Raw genomic sequence first — 18,887 nt, 5'->3', positions numbered from 1 at the left:
GTGGTTGTCAAATTCTTCGAGCGGGTCTTGATTGAAAAGCGTTGCAGCGCCCACGTTCACACCCTCCTGTGGCTGAACGACGCTCCGAACAAAGGGATTTGCTCCGACACGCCCAGCACCCTGGAGGTGGTTGACACGCGGTCGACACGTCCAGGCTGAAGCTCCCCTGAGCGCAGGTACACAACACATGCTGCAAGCGCGGCAGGACCAAGTGCACTTAGGCGCTCTGTTCTACCCAACGCCGAGACGTGGATTGTACATGGTCCCATTGCCGCCGCTCGCTAACGATGCGTCCGACGCCGAGTGACGCAAGCGGTAGCACCTGAAAAAGCGGTACGAGACGATGCACTCGGCGCTCGATAATGGTGAGTTTGAGTAGCTGGATGCGTTCTTTAACAAGCTCAGCGTCAAGAGCCACGCTGAGGACTTAGCCCTTATGTAATCCGACGCCGCACGTTCAAATGTGCACTACCGGTGAAAATTTCGTCAACGCCTTCAACCCGTGCGTCGGTGCCACGCTCAATTCTAACATGGATACGCAGGTGATCCTCGACCACTATGCGTGTGCCACGTAGGTCGCGGATTACGTAAACACGACAGATTGAGGCCTCTTTACACTGCACAAGTCTGTGCTGCAGATCATAAAAGAGAACCCTGAAGCCTTCTACTCCTCGGTCCTCCGAACACTTGGTGTGACCATGTTTAGGGGGTGGGGTAGACGTCGGTGCAGGAAGCGGCGTGGTTCCTGCTGCGCCAAGACATTTCTCACAAGAGTCGCGATGTTCAGTTCCCGACCAATTGCCCACATGAACGGGTCCGCGTACTCAAGACAAAGCACGAGGTTCCCAAGTTGGACCCGTCCTCCACTTACGGCTGGAAGCAGAACATCATGCAGAAGTACGAGTGCACACCCAATGACATGGCGACCGAGCGCCTCGCCGACTTCATGAGCAAGTTCTGGCGCGACATCCGCGGAGGAAGGGACGACGGCGGCATAGTCCACTACGTTAGGCGGGACCAGGCGATCGTCATCCGCTACGTCAACTACAGTGCCTGCAAGAACGTGGCCGACTACGTGCGGAAGCAGGTCCTACGTCAAGTTCTGTGCCGCAGCGAGGCCGTGGACGTGCTCGACGGCAATCACTACGAGAACTTGTACGAGCAGCACGCCGAACTCATTGCTGTGTAGCACAGGAAGTACAACCGCGGCGACGACGACGAGATCGTGAACGAGTTGATAGAGCAGTACCATCGGGACCACGAAAAGGAGGATGTGTCCACGCCACACCGGAACCACTCCGCACCCGCAGCCGTCCTGGAGCCATATGGCGAAGACGACCTGTTCCCGACCGGCGAACTGGTCAAGGTGAGGAAGGTGCCAAGTCTGTTATAGCGGCGATGCATGGCTAGCGACTCAAAGTGTTTGTTATTCTACCTTGTAGCGTACCCTTGTTGAGCTGCATGATGGGTGGCCACAATCGCCACCGTACTTTATAGTCTTCATATGGCAAATGCTCCCCCCCCCCATTTTTCGATCGCTCCCTGAAAAGGTGGCACACTGAAGACCACGGAGGAAGGAAAGATAAAAGAGGACATGCCCAGCCTGCGTGCTACGTGAAAAGTGTGGAGGAAACGACATCATGGCAGCCATATTCACTGAGCACAATGACGGCATTGCTGCTATGGTTACGTGCTGTGCAGTGTAGCTGGTCTAGCAGTGAGTAGTTGCTGCTGGCGGCGGCATGTGTGCCTCCGCAGGTCTCGTGCTGAGCCGTGGCGGACAATATCCGTGCTCTGCGCCGCGTTATTGGTTACGCAGTGTTCTCCTGGCATTTACTGTACTCTCAGCAACGTTTACAAAACCTTTTGTCCATCACAGGGCCTGAACAGTGCGTAGGAAAAGCGCATATCTATATGTTGTGCATGCGGCGGGTGACGCGGATAAAGAATTTGAAGTGTTCAGCGAAATTTCGTTGGGCACCATGACGAAGCGGAACGACGAAAAAGCCTTGCAGGTCAGTGGTGGTTGGGCGGTGCTCCTGATTGTGGCGACGGACGAAACTGTTGTGCCCAGCAAGACACAATGAAGACCATGTGCACATACGTAGTCTCGTGTTCGGTATGTGAACAGTAACAACTTGCATGTGCGTAATAAAATACCTTTTCTGTTCCACTTGTTATACTCGCCCCAGCATTGTTATGTCAACGTTAGAGCAATCGTGTTCAAGTGTCACTTGCACCGTGCTCAAAGTCACCATGGTCACAGAATGGTGATGCCGGTGGGTTTCACGCGGAACACGGGCACAGTGTCCGGGTGCTGTGTCGGCCTCGTGTCGGAATGCAACCGTAAAAAAGACGCGTGACAGATCGCAGTGTCTGTACAGTTGCTGAATTAATGACGTGAAAACATCGTCGTTGTCAGTGCATGTAGCGCACGTTCTCTTGTTTTTTCTTCGTTATCGGCGAGCTGTTACTCGCTGTTAATACTAGGACTAAATGATTTCGCCAAAGGTGTCGCGCTGGCTCAGATTGTTGAGCCCCGTTTTATTACTTTCAGATCGTCACGACACGCGCACTGTGCAGCCCACGTGCTCTCCGAGTCGGGAAGGAAGTCGCGCCTTCTGCTTCGCATTCGTATGTAAACAAGAGAGGAGAATTTCCCCAGTCAATATGACTGACTTTCGTCTATACTGCGGCTTCCCAACGAGTGACGTTAGGGCCTCTCCCACCTTTCCTTCCTCCATGCCAAAGACCCGTTCACGCTAAACACACCAAAGCCGACCTTCCCAAAGTACCATGTTATTCAAAGCCAAAACAAAAATTAATTAGTTCAAGTAATTTCATATTTTCTAGGGTCAAAAACGCTCACAGAAGCAACAGGTCCAGGTTAAAAACTGACAAAGATTGAAAGTGGTGATCTTCTTCTAGAGGTTCGTGACAAACCTCAATATGAGAAGCTAGATGTTTACACTTGCAGCGTTTGGAGACACCTCTGTTTCGGTGGGTCCACAAAGGTCAATGAACACTTTCCGCAGCGTAATTTTTTATGACAATCTGCTTGAGCTATCTAAAAATGAACTGCTCTGAGGTCGGCAGAGCAAGAACGCTGTCAAAATTCAACGAATAGCAATAGGACGTGACAACAAACAAATCCCCTTCTACAAAACACATATTATTAACCTTTAGAACCAGACATTTACTAGATTCGATCAAAACCGGGTATTGTAAGCTCCTTGTAAGACCATATATTCTCAATCATTGTCGATGTTTCAAGTGTCAATGTTTCGAGCATGAATCGCACAGTTGTCGAGGGTGCGCTACTTGCGCAAAGTGTGCATTCATCGAAAACATACCTAACAACTGCACCTCAGAAGCTCATCAATGTCCGAATTCTGAAAGATATTATCGTGCGTACTCACAATCATGCCACACGTAGAAAAAAAAGAAACACTTCATATAACTCAAGGTGGACTGCGACCTGCCATTTCAAGGGGCGCGCAAGCGCTTTTATTTCCATAACAAATACCCCCTTTCTTCTGGAAATGTGACCCACCAGGGAACCGCACCACATCTTTCTGCACCCGCGAGTGTCGCACAAGTGTGACCGTGGTCGCGCCATCTGCGCCCAAGGCAAGATTAACCTGTGCGCCTCCGCGCCAAACCAAACAGGGTCAGCAGACTTTTGGGTCTGCTGGATAATGAACCAATGCAACCACAGCTAAGTGCAAAACGGCTGTGTAAGTGCCTGCTGAGCAGGCATCGTACATCAACTCGAAAGAGTTGATAGATACAAGCCACGCTTCGGCGTCGAAGAACAGGAGCAGCTCTTTGGAGCGAGCGCATCAAAAAAGAAATAAACCCCGTACTACATGGCTCCTAAAAGGCCCTGTGACCTAATGCAACACTTTTTACACACAGCGCCACACAACTTTAGAATTACACAAATATTGCAGTTGACCGTCAGAGAATTGCTGAGAAACCTTTACGATATTTAAGAAATTTTACACAAACATGCACCAACAATGCTGTGTGTGCATGAAACACACAATCGTAACACCAACTTTTCACGCTAGTGCATTATTTTCTAGAGTACCGAGACGATGTGGTCGTTTCATCTCGTGGTGTTGCTAATACAATTATTCAAGGAACTGCCTGCACACAATCACCGCTTCAGACGTCTCTTGAGGCAGTAGCCATTCGAGCCGTTATTTTCAACAAATTGGTGCTAATTTACTTTATTCAACTTTTTCCACACCACCAATGAAACACACGAATTCTAGTCTCTCATTGATGAACTTCCTGAACCGTATCTTCTCCTTGGAGACTTCAACGCGCATAGCAGTTCTACAGGGAGACTCGCGTTGTGATGCGCGATGTCGTCTATTTGAACAATCTCTTTACTCTTTTTGCGCATGTATCTTGAATCACGAAACGCCAGATTATTACAATATGGCTAACAACACATACTCGCCACTAGACCTTAGCATTACATCTTCATTGTTTTTCGCGCTACTCAAACAAAATGTCATCAGTAATTCATAAGAAAGTGATCACTTTCTTATAGTTTCCAGCACCTCAATTGCAAATGTTCTCCACAGGCTCCAAAGTGGCTCACCCAAAAATCCGATTGAGAACAGTTTCCAAACTATTCTCTTAACCAGGAATAAGATGAGTGCGCTAATCATAGAGGCCGCTGTGAACTACTTTGATTGATTGATTGATGAAAACTTTATTTTTGTCCTGAGAAGACGCAGGGGAGACCCCGCGCCACCCGGCTAATCCCACGTTGGGACCGTCAAGCCCAGCTTGGCGGCCTGTTTATGGGCACTCTGGACGGCCAGGGTTTGATCTTTAAGTTCGAGGCTGCGTAAGAGCGCAGCCCACCTGTCCTCGCTGAGGGCGGGGCCGATGGCTTCACATTCTCACAACACATGATTGAATGTGGCTAACAGTCCACTAGCGGGGCAATTCGCACTTGGATACCGTTCAGGGCAGATGGCATGAAGAACCGCAGAGTTGGGATACGCGCTGGCTTGCAATAGTCTTAGGGTGACTGCCTGCGCCCTGCACAAGGCCAGGTGTGGAAGAGGGAATACCCTTCTTGACAGATAGAAGTGCTTTGTTATTTTGTTCAACGTAAGTAAGGGTTCCCAGCGAGGCGAGGGACTGTGGAGGCGGCGCGGTCAGTGAGTCCTCGCGCGGCCTCGTGTGCGCCCTTGTTCGGGTTAGAGGTAGAGCCCTCAATCGACCCCAGGTGAGCGAGAAACGAAGTGAGAGAATGGGGCGTGATACTCTTGACGCTTTGGAGAATGCGGAGGGCCTGAGGGGCTACCATCTCGGTTTCGTAGACTTTGATAGCCGCCTTGAAGTCGCTGTATATTGACTCTCTGCGACTATATAGCATAGCCAGCGCGATTGTAACCTGTTCGGCTACCGCGGGCTTCGATGTGCGTACTGTGGCGGAGCAAGTGAGCCTGGAATTTGAGTCGATGATGGAAACAGCGAATGCCTCTTGTTGGACATATGGCGCAGCATCCACAAACCTTGCATCAGTGGGGTAGCTATGGACGTGCTCGAGCAGAGCTCTACCCCTGGCCCTACGCCGACCAACGTTGTGCGCAGGGTGCATATTGCGGGGAATGGGTGTGATGCGCAGTTGAGACCTGATGTTTCTGGGAATCTGCATGGAATCGGGGCACTGTTCAATAGAGTTGAGGCTCAAATCATCGAGTATCTTGCGGTCCGATTTCGTTCCGGAAAGCCTGAGCAGCTGTGAGCGCTCTTGCGCCTTGATTATCTCTTCGAGTGTATTGTAAACACTGAGCTTGGAAAGGTGTTCAGTGTGAGTGCTTACAGGCAAGCCGAGCGCGAGCTTGAAGACCTTTCTTATGAGGGAATTGAGCTTACTTCTCTCTGCAACATGCCAAATATACATGGCCGCCGAGTACGAAAGGTGGCAGAGCACAAACGCATGTATAATGCGGATGAGATTGTCTTCCTTGATTCCCCGGTGTCTGTTGGTGATCCTCCGGATGAGGCCGAGAGCACTTTCCGTCTTGGTAGTGATCTGTCTCAGTGCAGCTCCGTTAGCGCCATTGGACTCGCTATACATTCCCAATATTCGGAGCGAATCCACTCTGGGCACTGGGGACCCGTCACTAGTGAAAAGCCGTGTTTCACTTTGAGACGCAGGTTTCCAGTCACGGTGGCTGCCGCCTCGGGGTCTTTTCTTGTAGAGAAGAAGTTCAGGTTTCGATGGGGAGCACCTGAGACCAGTGGGACGGAGGAAACGTTCGGTCGCGTCGATTGCGCGCTGCATGACTTCCTCAACTTGACCATTGCTCCCGCCGGTGCACCAGATGGTTATATCATCTGCGTAGGTGGTATGATTGATTCCTTGAATCTTCGCGAGTTCCTTGGAGAGCCCGATCATCACGATGTTAAATAGTGTTGGTGAAATAACTGAGCCTTGAGGCGTGCCGCCTGAGCTAAGGCTGATCTCTCGTGAAACGTACTCTTCGATCTTGAGCATGGTACTTCTCTGGTAAAGAAAGGATCTCACGAAGTCGTAGACCCTCTTCCCTAGCCCTAGGCTGGCAATAGACTGGAGAATGAATTCGTGAGAAACGTTGTCGAAAGCCTTCTCCAGGTCTAATCCAAGGATGGCTCTGGTATCTCCTGTGCTCCGGTCAATGATCTGATGCTTTATCAGCTTCATGGCATCTTGTGTCGAGAGACCAGCTCTGAAACCAATCATGTTGTGGGTGTACATGTCATTGGTCTCGAGGTGCACCTAGAGACCAATGACATGTGGAAGGTTTGATACTTTATAACAAATTAGAGCTATCAAATTCTATCGAACAATCTCTCTAGACTTCTTTAGTCATGCAAGAGATCAGGCTATCACTTACAGCATTTATCATTGTGAGAATTTAAGCTGTTACTGCGCTGCCCTCTCTAGAGTGCTTTCAGGAAGTTAATAATGGGTTATATTTTTTATTTTCTTGGATATGAAGAACATATCTTTTTAGTTCCCACGTTTGTCTGAGTAATCAACTTTGCAAATATTCATATTGTTTTTACTTTTTTTTCTATTTATTGTATAACTGTCATACCTTTAGTCACACTATAAATACAAGTGTAATATGCAAGTGAAATATTTGCCCTGCCAAACGTAGCCATAGTGCACTAAGGGGGTGGGTTCTCTCTCAAGCCACGTTGGGGCAGCTTTTTCCCGTCACCCACCTTCATTTATCACTATTATGCCCATGTGTGTTATTGTAAAACAATAAATCAATGAATTAAACGGAGTGGACTACCCCTGGTGAAGAAGCGCAACCATATCTACCGGACAAAGTATCCGTTTCAGCACGTAAATAGTCACTCTTAAATATTCGTTCATACTCTATATTTTTCCTTAGCCATCAGGATATCAAACAAGAGAAAGGCATGCTTTAACCTTAGTTTTCTTTACTTCAAAAAATAATGCTCCGAAATAATATTTTTTCTAGAAAATTAACAGATTGAAATGACCTAATAATAAAAGTGTTAAGGTCTGAAGTCCTTCAAAATGTTCGAAACATATCTGAGTATGTTATGACTTTGTGTTTCTGTAATTTTATTTCTTCAATAGCAATGCTCATTGAATATTCACAATTGTTTGAAGAATGCCTGAAATTGTTATGAATCATCTATGTGCTAAAGTTATTGTACATTTTCATCTGTATCCGTCCTGCCAAGACCTGGTACCACAACATTGTTACTATAAATAATATAAATAAATATTTTTCAATGTTCTCTATAGTGTGTTTGCAATAAATACAGTTGGTTGAATGCGTTGATCCTCGCCAACTCTGTGTGTGCTGTGTGTATTTCTTGTGCTGGCCAGTTTAATAATGTATGCGGAAAAGTGCCACGCTAAAGGTTTTGTGGGTTTTTACTAATGAGCGATTCCTATTGGAAGAGGGTCATGTTCAAATTTTTCGTTCCTCAGTAGAAACGGGTCTGTACATTCAAATATTTCATTTCATTTTTTTGTACGACAACATATATAGGCTGTTTTGTTGTCAAGTAAATACAATTGTCACCTTCTTTTGTAAACGCTCGTACAAAGGCATGATGTATTGCCCACCTTCATCAGGCCTTCCTTGAAGTTCTCGAGCTGACGAGGTGCACTCCATTCCTGCCACGTGGTGAGGCTCGAAATTATTACGAGCACAATACGTGGAAGCGTAAACTTCCATTCTCGTGTAAAGACCTTGAGCACTTCCTCGATGCTTACGTCGTGGGTTACGCGGATGTATGGCCGACCCTGTAAAAGACAGTGCCGACATCATTGCAGAGCGCAAATCAAGGACATGAGAGAGGACAGGCTCCTATTTCCTGTTCTCTTTTTTAATAGCTTACTCGTTCTCGAGGAGATCTTTACTTAATTGTCAACTAGCCCCAAAGCACCACTCTGAGAAGTCAGGTAAGATGCTCAGTTCAAACTTAATGCACATTATCTGCAACACATTGCAGTAAGACTCGTACGCTTGCGCATGCCAGCAGAGCGTTATGATTAAGTACAAATTCACAGAGCATTTCTGAAAATGCCTCTTTAGTTCTTTGTGTTGCCATCGCAACGCTTTTATAAATTCGCATAAATTAGAGGATGAGAAAAGCTGCTATTTTGTTTCATAGTGCCAATAGAGGTCCATTCTCGGCATTCAGGCTTAAGTGGCTATAGGTGTCTATAAACGCCTATTTAAAACAATTGGTGTATATATGAACACTATTTAACTGCAGATTTCTGTTTCGAGTGCATCAGTTTAATACTGTTATTCAAGGCTCATGGAACATTGACTGCTTGGAACTGTATCGGTTTTAACTTCTGCACCAATTCAATCAGGTTCCGGAAAAGAGCCGCTAGCAGCGGTGAAAGAGACAAGCCCGCCATCCACAATACGCTACCATGGTGACATAACGCGAGTGATTAGCAAGTGCCAAACTATGGAGAACCGCTCGGAAAGAGCGGACCGGATTAAAAAAATTTGAAGTTCACATGTTTTAGCTTTGTTTGTTATTTACTTCTTAGTGTGTTCCACGCCCGTTTCCCTTTTTGCAGTGCAGGGTAGCCAACCGGAAATTGTGTTCCAGTTAGCCTCCCTTCCTTTCACTCAACCTTATTTTTTTTCTCTTTTCAGCGTGTTTGTTATACCGGAAGACTTTGACCATAATACAACAAACACGACTACGGTGAGGCATCTCTCGCTTGAATCCTTTCTGGTCTTTAAGTGGTCTGGTTATCTGCTCTTGTGTGGCCTTGATCAGTCACGCCGAAAAGAAAGAGACATTAGAGTGTGTTAATTATACAGCTGACAATTAACTCACCATGCTAGTGAATAACAGGGAAAACCTTGTCATGTGAATATTGCGGAAAAGCAGACATCTACAAGGCTACGTTTAACTGTTGCGTTCCTAACAGCTCATCCAACTTTCGGATATACTCAGGATGTTTTACCTGTCTTGTGGTACAATTATGGTCACAATTATAATGTAAGACCACACGTGATCTGGCAGCCTTCTGCTTTATGTTCAGCCAGTCAGAACGCGGTTTTGTAGCGTTGTCTAGTGTTTTTCCTAGGCACGCCTGCGCAAGGACTGTATTGATGCCGTAGCGTCTGTTTATCAAAGCCGTTTTCGCCATATCATCGCCTTGTCTACGTCGCCGAGTCCTAACATTTGGTACAGTCATCGACAAACCATGCCGGAGATACCAGAGCCACTCGTCTATTTCGTGTGAGCTGGTGTTTTTTGCTAGCTGCCCGCCTCAGTGCCTTTAACTGTCAATGCCTTCTTCCATATTGCCCACCCGTCCATCGACCGCAAATCCGCTTATAAGCTGAAATGAGGCCACTACAGAAGACCTCCACGGTTTCACAGCGGACTTTGTACGCCATGAACTTTCACGCCGTAACCTGCCGACGAAGGACACAAAGGAAGACATGATAGAACGGTTGATTCATGACATCACCCGGAATGGTCAACCATCCGGTGCGCCTGACTCGACAGCTAAGCAGTCAGTTTTAAGTACGAAAATGCTAAGTGACCTACTACAGCAACTTTTGGCGTTGTCACAACGGCCGACGTTTCCAGTACAAGTCACTACGTTGCCTGAGCTTTCGGCCTCACTGCCAACCTTCAGTGGTGACGGTAACATTACGGCTTACCAGTGGGTTGAAGAACTCGAAAGTACTCAAGGCTTGGCGTCATGGACACAGTTTACTCTCCTAACCATAGCGCTTGGTAAACTCCGTGGCCCTGCTGCAGACTGGAAAATCGTGGCAGGAAACCAGTAGAACACGTGAGAGAATTCAAAAGCTGCATTTCAGGACAAGTTTAGAGACAAACTTGCGCTTTTTCAGTGACAGCACATAGTCACCAAACGCTTCTAGTCACCCAGTGAGAGCCTCATTGACTACCCTTTGGCAATACTGCCCGTAATTTCAAGATGTCGGGTCCAACTCACAAATCCTCAGCGCATTGAATATGCCCCACAGGGTGTGAGGGACATAGATATGGCATCGCTACACAGCAGCCCCAAACTGTGAGCGCATTTTTTGCCATCGCCACCCTACTCCACCGAACTAAAGATCATCATACCTCTGTTTTTCCAAGTCAGCCACCTATTGCAGCCAGATCGTCAACGTTACGAATGCCTTCTTTGCCTGTGCTGCACGTTGTTTCTATGAATGACACAGTTTTTTCGCAAGTCAATCTACCTGGTTCATCAGCACCTCATAAAATTTTGCTGTTACCCCTGGATCAACAAGACACTCATCATTTACAATTAGTTCCTGAAATAGGGCACCTGCTTATCGTAATAATACTGATTGTTGGCCTAGTTGGCCAACAATCACGACAAGCCGCCTGTGCTTGTCGTTTGAGTGTTCCTTTTCTTGTGTGTGTCTCTTTTGCGGCCAAATCATGCCTGCTTATCGCCCTGGGGAAGATATAACCAAGGCCATATGTTACAAGTGTCGCCAACCGGGCCATCTTGCATCGAAGTTTCCCCGTTATGAAACCAGTGCCACGCTATACCCAGCCAACAAACAAGTTTTCTCTGTCAGGCGTGCCTTCAATCTTCAGAACCATTCGAAGGATCTCCTGTGCTGTGCGCTGTGATTCAAGCAGATATTCCACTTATCGGCACTGTAGGTGCATTTACAGACAGTGGTTCAAAGCACACTATACTATCGCTAGACGTCATTGGGTCTGCCAACATGCTACCATGGACCAAACCTCCCATATCTGTTGTAGGTGGCGGTACCGCCATGCCAGCTGGTACATTATGCACTCGTATCACTGTGGGGCCAATTTCGAGGGTACTTGAAGTTCTCCTTCTGGCTAGAAAGCCCTTAGCTTTAATCCTAAGAGAGGACTGGTTTGAGGACGTGCGGGCTGAGCTCCTTGTCCGACCACTTCATCCAACAGAAATTCGCCATCCCAGCACAAGTGTTGTTATGCAATGCACGGAGAAGCCGCTTCTAAGAATGTCTAATACTGTTGTGCTGTCCACTAACTCTACGCTTTTTTTTACACAGACGACGTCTTCTACAGCCTGTTCACCGTTTTTGCTGTTGCCGCACAAACCCCAGCCCGCATGGTTATTTATTGAATCAAAAAAGGGTTACCTAATGTGATGACACATAGACCAAACGCGGCGCAACTTTACTGGAATGATACCACGTCAGAATAGTCATGGCCGCACCCACGTGATGCCCACGTCAGTCCCCAGTTACAATAAGAAGACAGTGCAGTTTAACACGTATTGCACCAGCATGTACACGTCTCTGCCACTGATGACAATGGTTTGGGGCTTTACAAAGGTGCTGACCACTCCACTGCATTTTTGCCAGATGTATCATGATTTATACGCTGCTGCATAGATCCAGCAAGCAGGATATATTTCATTCAAAACCAATGTCAAAAGCTTCATGCTAATGACTCAAGCGCCAATACGGAACGGCTATACCCAGAACATTGTCAGAGATCTAGCCAGCCACTGCGAGCCAATTATTGAAAACAGAGAAACGAAAGCAAGCCATTGGAACCATGCCCTAGCTCAGCAGCACTAAGAAGTGCCAGTTTTCTAGATTAGCCCTGACAGCATATCAGCTGTAAGATTCAGGCTCTTAGTGATAAGAAACCGGCAAGTGGTAAGCAAAAAGGTTAAGAAACAAGTCACCAAGCCAGCTGCTAAGCCAACTCAGATTAAGCGACACAAACCGATTCAAGGAAACCTAGCTGCTGCGCGCTACATGAAAGCGGAACAGACATCACAGGAGGCAGCTGTGACTCCTGTGATGTCCTACCATGACAGCTGTGCGGATGACACTCTCAAAAACCGGAAATGTCACTGGGCTCTGGACAAGAAAGAAGAGATCAAACCAGAGGTGTCCATATTTTTGATAAAGACATCTCTTAAACGGTGCGAGAAGAGGCAGCAGACCAACGCAAAATGTAGGATTCATGTACTGAGCATGTGGAATGACGTCGGATAGAGCACCAGCAGACACTTCGGGGCAACATAAAAGCGCCTAGAAAGACCAAGCCTAAGACAAGGATGAAGAGTTTTAAGAACATGGACCACATTGTTTCAAGATTCTTTGAAGATATTGGTATTTTGGTTGCTCCTAGGCTATGATACATGAAAAAAAAACGAGGTGGAGTATGATCTCCAAAGCCTATCACCATTTTTTTTAAATGTACGGTTGGATGTGAGACTTCACGTAATCTGGCAGCCTTGTGCTCCATGTTGAGCTAGTCTGGACGTGGTTTCGTAGTGTTGTCTAGTGTTGTTCTTAGGCGCGCGTGCACTACGACCGCATTGATGCCCTAGCGTCTCTTTATTAAAGCCACTTACGCCAAATCGTCGCCTTGTCTACGTCGCCGAGTCCTCACGCTACTAACAATCTGCCTGAGTCCAATGTCGAAAAAACAAAAAAACTACAATGCTAGCATGATCGCGTGTTATCGTGAGACTCCCGCCGTGGCACAGTGTCGTGCCGGCGATCATTATTTTAGCCATTGGTCCCGCTCGTTTCAGTTTACCGAAAAAACAGAGTCTATTTGGCCGCTCTGTGAAACGAAAGAGCGAATTCCGACTTCAATGCAGTTTTCAAGAGCCTCGACTGATCTGCAGTCATTTCTGAGCACGTTGAAAAAGTGTTGCGGGGACCTTTTCAGGTCACCATGTGAAAAATATGTAATGGATACTCCAACAACATTTCTAACATATATTTAACCAAAGTTAGGGATATTTTGACGTGACGTGCAAAATGAAAAAGTGACATCGATATTCAAAAAGGGAGGTAAAAACGAAATGAGCAACTACAGGCCGATGTTCATATTACCAGAGTTTTAGAAATGTTACGAAAAAATATTTTCGTAGAATGACATAACCTTATGGATCCGGCGCAACTTGGTTTCTGTAAGAACAAGTCCACCAAGCTTGCCCTCCTTGAACAGAGAGAGGGAGAAAAGACTTTATTGGACACAATGATCCGGCAATTTGGTCTCGGTGGCTTTAGGTGGCGGCTTGTAGTTCCTGGACACGGGCAGCATCCTCAGCCTGCCGGACAGCCCAGAGTTGGTCATTCAGCTCTGGACTTTTGGAGGGCCACCTCCCAGCGGCGGTGTTGCCGACGAAGAAGGTCCCTGTGATGCAGGGTTCTTGTTGCTGATTTGTTTTTCTCCCGGGCTGAGCCTCAGAGAGTTTTGTTAATAAGGACAAAGCCGTTCGGTTTCCAAGAAACACACAAAAAGTTTAATTGAAAAGAAAAAAGGCAAAGATTCCTCACAAAACAAAACACTTAATAAACAGTTGACTGGACATGACGAAACACATCTGTAAACATCCAACAAAAACGTTCAAAGTCAGTAACTAAACCTAACGTTCGAAAGGGGCTGAGTGATGGGAGTAGCGCAAGATATCTGTTCGGTCTCACCCACACGCTGAATTCCGCCGACGATGAGCAAACCGGAACGCGGTGATTCCGGCTTCAGGACGCGGGCAGGACGGGGATGAAGGAACGCTGGCTGCTGACGACACGTCGAGAAACCAGGCCGGAACGTGGTGGCTCTGGCTTTAGGAGTGTGGACCCGTCTGTGACGAGAGAACGCAGGCTGGTGGTGACGCGTCAGAGAACCAGGGTCGACCTAGTCAAGCAGCTGGGCGCACAGCTCGGGCCCGGAGCCCGACGGCTGTAGCTCGCCTGCCGGAACCAAAGTCCGCAGGCCCTGGAAAGGAGTTCAGGACCGGATGGCCACGGTCCTTTGGAGCGGGAACACGACGGCAGGAGGCCCCGGCCGGTTGAAGACCTGCAGGCTCGGGTCCTACGCCCGACGGCCCATCTTCAGCGCCCGGTCCGGTGACGACCTTCCGCTTGCCCCGTCTTCTTCGAACTCCCCTTGCTCTGGTCTCCCCAGGCTCCTGCTTCAGCTCTGGCCCACTTGTCTCGTTCTGATTGGCCTTTCAAAACTCCGTGGTGATCAGCCATTGGCCCTTGTTTTCTTTATGGTCTTGGATGCTTGCGCTCCACGCTCTCACGTGTACCGGTCCTCGGCGTCGTCGTTGTTCAGGCGACCCAGCACGTGCACTTGGTCATCCTTTAATTTCGCGCACTTTTCGAAGGCGCGCACTTTGAACGCGCACCACACATCACATACGCCCCCCTTTCATTCAAGTTTTTTTTTCTAAAAAAAAAAAACTGCCGATGAGTGCGCGTTCTGCACTACGTCACAATTAAACCACATATGTCCGCCACACAGTTCACTGCATTGCCCAAAGGTCCACATTCACTAACCTCAAAATACGCAAGAAGTGAGAAAAAGTATGGACACATCTAGCGGATTGTGAAAATCCCCAAATTAGTAGTACACCACCCCTTTTTTTTATCATATATACCCTATCATCTCAAAAACTATACATCATGTTAATGTTACATTGCATGTAACTTCTTCAAATATTTACAAGCAACACCCTTCCATGGTCCGCAAGCAAGATCCAAAAGAAACCAGCGGGAAATCGAATTTGACGCTTAAGTTATAGCGTCCCGTACAAGACGTTTAACTGCTCTAACCATTTGACAAGAGTAAGGAATCGGAAGCCAGTGGAAGAATTCTCGACCGTAAGCTCGTATGAACCTAAAGCTGTGTATCACCAGGTTCCCAACCTCGAAATCACAAGCATACACGCTGGAATGTCTGTATGCCAGTCGGAGGCGTTGCCTCCAGGCGCACCAGTACAACCACGCCTGAATCATTTCATCCTTCCCACGAACGCCTTGCTTGAGCTCGTAAGCCGCTAATCGTTGAGACATCTTAACAGAAGCGACCTCTTCAACCGAAGATGCCAAAGAGCACCAGTCGGCGTCCTTCCTCGTACAATAACCTGCTGGACCATTACTGCCTTCTGGTTCACTTTCCATCCCTTCAGCTTTCTGTATTGCTTGTTCATCAATACTTTCAACCCTTCTGCCTGGGTCATCGTGATTACCCTCATTGTCACATATAGCTGACCTACATTGCAACTCTACTCTCTGTTCTTCAACAAGTGCTTTTGCATTTTGCTCCAATATTCTTCTAAAAGCATCATCTACAATTTCCCGAGAACACAAGCCATCTCTCTGTATGGGCAAGTTATAATCATGGTGAAAAACCATGTCCGTAGCGTCTGTTGCTATCTCCAGTGGCCCAAAACAATAGGTAGCTGCTACATCAGAGCTTTCATTATGGCATTCGCCGGCATTACCTAGGAGACCTTTTATTGCTCCTTCAGCGGAGCTATTCAGAGGCAATCCTACCTCTGAATAAAGTGCGCTTGACCTCTCACAGGTTTCAAAATACCCTTTACTCTGAATGGAACGTTCTTGTTCCATGCTCACGAAGCATTCCTGCGCTTCAATAAGCTTATCGAGTCTCCTAGTCTTTTGACTGTTTACCTCCCTGTCATACTCTTTCAGAGTTTCTTTCTCTAGCGAAAGGTCATGACGAGGTACAGGGTCAGTCTCACGTAAATTCAAATCGCTCCCGATGTAACTGCTTTCAGAGCACACCTCATCCACTGGTTGACTACTCTGGCTCTCAGACCACGTATATTCAGCGTTTTCCCTCTCAAGCCACTGCTGCAAATCCTCATATTCTAGTTCCAACAGTCTCTTCTTTTCGCGCATCTCTATCTCGAGCAGCCTTTTCTTTTCACGCATTTCTAGCTCAAGCTGCTCCTTCTTAGCGCGTGTCTCTCGCTCGAGCTTCTCTCTCCTAGCCCGTGTTTCTCGCTCGAACTCCTCTCTCTTAGCGTGTGTTTGCAATGCAATCTGCTGCTTTTTAGCGTCACATATCGCAGCCCGTTGCTCACGCTCCCTCTTCATCCGCTCCTCGTACCATACTCTAAACTCCGCTCCCGTCAGTCCCATTTTATCCGCCAACTCAATTAACTCCCACGTGTTCGTCATCGTGTTAACCACGTCAAAAAAATCTACTGGAAAAACAAACGACTTTGTCCTGTCGCTGCGGACGCCAATTTGTGATGCAGGGTTCTTGTTGCTGATTTGTTTTTCTCCCGGGCTGAGCCTCAGAGAGTTTTGTTAATAAGGACAAAGCCGTTCGGTTTCCAAGAAACACACAAAAAGTTTAATTGAAAAGAAAAAAGGCAAAGATTCCTCACAAAACAAAACACTTAATAAACAGTTGACTGGACATGACGAAACACATCTGTAAACATCCAACAAAAACGTTCAAAGTCAGTAACTAAACCTAACGTTCGAAAGGGGCTGAGTGATGGGAGTAGCGCAAGATATCTGTTCGGTCTCACCCACACGCTGAATTCCGCCGACGATGAGCAAACCGGAACGCGGTGATTCCGGCTTCAGGACGCGGGCAGGACGGGGATGAAGGAACGCTGGCTGCTGACGACACGTCGAGAAACCAGGCCGGAACGTGGTGGCTCTGGCTTTAGGAGTGTGGACCCGTCTGTGACGAGAGAACGCAGGCTGGTGGTGACGCGTCAGAGAACCAGGGTCGACCTAGTCAAGCAGCTGGGCGCACAGCTCGGGCCCGGAGCCCGACGGCTGTAGCTCGCCTGCCGGAACCAAAGTCCGCAGGCCCTGGAAAGGAGTTCAGGACCGGATGGCCACGGTCCTTTGGAGCGGGAACACGACGGCAGGAGGCCCCGGCCGGTTGAAGACCTGCAGGCTCGGGTCCTACGCCCGACGGCCCATCTTCAGCGCCCGGTCCGGTGACGACCTTCCGCTTGCCCCGTCTTCTTCGAACTCCCCTTGCTCTGGTCTCCCCAGGCTCCTGCTTCAGCTCTGGCCCACTTGTCTCGTTCTGATTGGCCTTTCAAAACTCCGTGGTGATCAGCCATTGGCCCTTGTTTTCTTTATGGTCTTGGATGCTTGCGCTCCACGCTCTCACGTGTACCGGTCCTCGGCGTCGTCGTTGTTCAGGCGACCCAGCACGTGCACTTGGTCATCCTTTAATTTCGCGCACTTTTCGAAGGCGCGCACTTTGAACGCGCACCACACATCACAGTCCCCCACGGCCCCCGCAGCCGGGGCGGCGGCACGAACGAGTGAGCTCGAGGCTTCCTGTGATTTGGTATTGACGGCCGCTATAGGCGCATCGCGATTGGTGGCGTTTTCACGACTGTCGTCGTTGGCACATTCTCAGAGCATGTGGCTCAGCGTTGCTCTGTGCCCGCATGCTTTACATATATCGTTGGGGTATATACTCGGGTAGAGGTGGCGTAGAACGACCGGGCTAGGGTAGGAATAGGTTTTGAGTAAGCGAAAGCTTACGGCATCTCGCCTGTTCAATTTCTGGTGCGGTGGCGGGAACCTACGGCTTTCAAGCCTGTAGTGTTGGGTGATGTCACGGAACGTTGTAAGATGATCACCCAATGACCATTCTGAATCTTGTTTCTGCGTGCCTATCAAAGTGTCTTGATCCAGCAGATGCATCGCCCCGCTCTCGGAGTCAGAGGCGGCGGCCACATAGTGAGCCGTGGCTCGGCGAGTGAGACCTCGAGCCGCGGCGTTGGCCGCCTCGCTCCCCGCGAGCGGAACGCTGGTGTATGCCGGGGTCCATAGGAGGAAAACCGTGGGAATTTGGGGTTGTGAGCGCGACTTCGAATCACCATCTCCACACATCCTTGAACAGAAAAAAATATATTAGAGAAATTGAAAATATTTCGTAGAACGCCATAATCTTATGCATCCGGCGCAATTTGGTTTCCGTAAAAACAAGTTCACCGAGCTGCCCTCCTTGAAGAGAAAAAATTATATTAGTGAAATCGGAAATGTTTCGTAGAACGTCATATGCCTATGCATCCGGCAGGATTTGGTTTCCGCATGAACAAGTCAACCGAGATTGCCCTCCTTGAACGGAAACAATTTATAATAGAGAAATCGGAAATGTTTTTTAAACCGCCATAATCTTATGCATCCGGCACTATTTGGTTTTCGTAAGAACAAATCTACTGAGCTTGCCCCCTTGAACAGAAAAAAAGTTATATTAGAGGAATTAGAAATGTTTCGTAGAACGTTCAAATCTCATGCATCCGGCACAATTTGGTTTCCATAAGAAGTCCACCAAGCTTGCCCTCCTTGAACAGAAATACTTGATATTAGGGAAACTGGAGTGTGATGAAATGGTGCTGGGGTATACTGTTAGATTTTCGAAAGGCATTCGACCTTCTTAATCATAGCATTTTGTTGATAAAGGTGGAAATTTTTGGCATTATGGGGCATAGCACATTCATTAATTTCACTGTATTTGAAACATCGAAGCCAATCTATATAAGTTGCGGGAGAAATATGAATTGAAAAACCGGTCAGAAGTGG

At 47.9% G+C, this 18,887-nt stretch overlaps 1 pseudogene; it reads right to left on the bottom strand.

Annotated features, from left to right (window-relative positions):
• The window catches only part of LOC142788947 (transient receptor potential cation channel subfamily M member-like 2), a 1,303,464-nt pseudogene extending 1,285,270 nt beyond the window's left edge, over positions 1–18,194 (bottom strand).
• Between the last annotated feature and the right edge of the window lie 693 nt (positions 18,195–18,887).

The sequence above is a fragment of the Rhipicephalus microplus genome, chromosome 2 (assembly GCF_043290135.1).
Source record: "Rhipicephalus microplus isolate Deutch F79 chromosome 2, USDA_Rmic, whole genome shotgun sequence".
In the NCBI taxonomy this organism is placed as follows: domain Eukaryota; kingdom Metazoa; phylum Arthropoda; class Arachnida; order Ixodida; family Ixodidae; genus Rhipicephalus; species Rhipicephalus microplus.
Note: the sequence above shows the minus strand (reverse complement) of the source record. Positions and strands in the feature narration are given on the sequence as shown.